General features: G+C 34.4%; 2 protein-coding genes across 2 annotated transcripts in view; one reads left to right on the plus strand and one right to left on the minus strand.

Annotated features, from left to right (window-relative positions):
• The window catches only part of chrm5b (cholinergic receptor, muscarinic 5b), a 13983-nt gene that overhangs the window by 4906 nt on the left and 6502 nt on the right, over positions 1-2575 (minus strand). The window lies entirely within an intron of this gene.
• Positions 1-2575, plus strand: part of LOC106522439 (cell death regulator Aven) — a gene marked incomplete at its 3' end in the record, with an annotated part of 23272 nt that overhangs the window by 1804 nt on the left and 18893 nt on the right.

The following is a 2575-nucleotide window of genomic DNA, read 5'->3' on the forward strand; positions in this document are numbered from 1 at the left end:
CACACACACACACACACACACACACACACACACACACACACACACACACACACACCTATTTTTCATGTTTTTAGAGTCAAATTACTTCTGCATAAACATTACCTTCAGCATATTTGAGCTATTTTTGCTTCTTATGCTACTTTATGCTATTTACTGTTCTACCACTTGTAGCTTTTAGCTCCTCTTCTGCTGCTTTTAAGTTTTAGCTACCATTTTGCTACATTTAGTTGTTAGCTAATATTTTGCTATTCTCATCTTTTAGCTACTGTTTTGTGTACTTTAGTTTTAGCATTGCTCATGCTACTTTTCATTACAGTTTTGCTAATATTAGCATATGTTTCACAAATGTTAGCTTTGCCATTTGTTTGGCTACCTTTTAGCTGCCATTTTGCTACATTTAGCTGTTGGCTAATATTCTGCTATTCTCATCTACTGTTTTAGTTGACTTTAGTTTTAGTATTGGTCATGCTACTTTTCAATACAGTTTTGCTAATATTTAGCATATGTTTGACAATTGCTAGCTTTGACATCTGTAACTTGGGTTTTAGCTACCATTTTGCTTCTTTTAGTTATTTACTACCAATCTGTTCATCTTAGGTTTTAGCTAAAGTTTTGCTAATTGTAGCTACTGTTTATCAGATTTTTGTTGTAGCAGTTGTGCTACTTTTCATTACAGTTTTGCTAATATTAGCATATGTTTGACAAATGTTAAATTTTTAACATCTGTTTGGCTACTTTTAACTTTTAGCTACCATTTTGCTAAATTTAGCTGTTAGCTAATATTCTATTATTCTCATCTTTTAGCTAATGTTTAGTTGACTTTAGTTTTAGCATTGGTCATGCTACTTTTCAGTACAGTTTTGCTAATATTAGCATATGTTTCACAAATTTTAGCTATACGAGAATCTTTGTTACTTGTAAGTTTTTGTGACCATTTTGCTTCCTTTGGTTGTTAATGACTGTACTACCCATTTTAGCTTTTAGCTAATGTTTTGCTAATTTTAGCTATTGTCTTGCGCTACTTTTCTTTCAGTTTTGCTAACATTGGCATTTGTTTGTCAAATGTTAGCTTTGATGTCTGTTTGCTAYTTTTACCTTTTAGCTGCTGTTCTGCTTTTAGCTTGTGTTCGGCTGTTTTTAGCCTATGTTTTGCTACRTGATGTGTGGTATGTTAGCTAATAAAGTTGTTCATATTTAACARCCATGAAGAAGCCATGAAAGATTGAATTTGCTGTTTGTGTTGATGGACTACTAAAAGGAAATACTTATTTTTGTGTATTTTATCAACAATAAAGTTAACGGCAGTTAACTTCACCTCCCTAATCAGCTGCAAAGATTCACCGAGCAGCTTCTCTTCTGGCAGTTTTCTGACTATTTTTGTCCGTAGCGCAGTGCTGAAGACCTTAACCCTCTGCCTACACTCATGCTTTTATGGTGAATTTGCTTCTTATTTTCACAGATTCTGTTTGTGTCATCCTTTCTGACATTTGGCAATTTGAAGCCTGAAACGTCTCTTGCTGTCAGTCTGGATCTTCACTGTTTTTATCAGTTTTTTAATCAGAAGTTCTGGCAGCCCACCTCCTCAGGAACGTGGACCACAGGGACCTGGACGAGCTGTGATTGGTTAGCGGGAGTTGTTTGTGTATTCCCTGTGGCATATGTCRGCTTTTAGAGTGTTGACGGAGAGGAGAACATGAAACAAGTCAAATCCTTTTTACCATAATGCTGCTTGATTTATTTTGCTGCAAAGCTCTTTTCAGACAAATCTTCCAGTGAGACGAACTATTCGAAGCATGGTTTGAGGTGAAGACTAAATGTGGCTCTGAAAGATGCATTTTTGTATTTTGAAGGAAATCTAGTTTTCCTGTCGGCAGTCTTTCTGCTGACTTTCATAAACAAAGAATTACTTTCTTGTTCAAAACATATTGTGTAAAATGGACACGACCAACATGATGTCCTGTTTATAGTTTATATATTCTTTATCACTGGCCGTTAACTGGAATAGTTAGACTCTTCTACACTGGGTTTTGTTTCAAACAGGAGACTTTCTGTCTTTGTTTTACACTGTAGGAGTCAGAACARGGTTTTCGTTATCTTCACAGTTAAAATATTCGAATCCTTATAGATTTTCAGTGTTTCTTAACAAATTGTTTAACCTTGAGTTTGAGCAGAGATTGGCAAAATAGTTATACAATTGTCATTTGTTCTTTTAAAGTATGAAAACAAAAAGATAAAAAAAATTCAATTCCAAACCAAAGATTCTTGAAATGTTATAAAAACTGAACTCCCACAGAAATGATTASATTTACTTTTATTTTCTGTCACTGAGGACAATATAACCCAACACACTGTGTGTGCTGGATTCTTAAATATGCATTTGTTTTTCAAGAGTTATTACAGCAATATTCCACCAATCACCAGATTATCAACCCAATCAGAATAAAGGTACAGCTAGGCTAAAATAAGAGTTTAATCCATTCAATTTGTTGCTGTTATATTTAGTAGGGCTGTGTATTGGCAAGAATTTGGCGATACGATACATATCATGACAGAGGGGTCACGATATGATATATCC

This window comes from Austrofundulus limnaeus, unplaced genomic scaffold (genome assembly GCF_001266775.1).
Source record: "Austrofundulus limnaeus strain Quisiro unplaced genomic scaffold, Austrofundulus_limnaeus-1.0 Scaffold129, whole genome shotgun sequence".
In the NCBI taxonomy this organism is placed as follows: domain Eukaryota; kingdom Metazoa; phylum Chordata; class Actinopteri; order Cyprinodontiformes; family Rivulidae; genus Austrofundulus; species Austrofundulus limnaeus.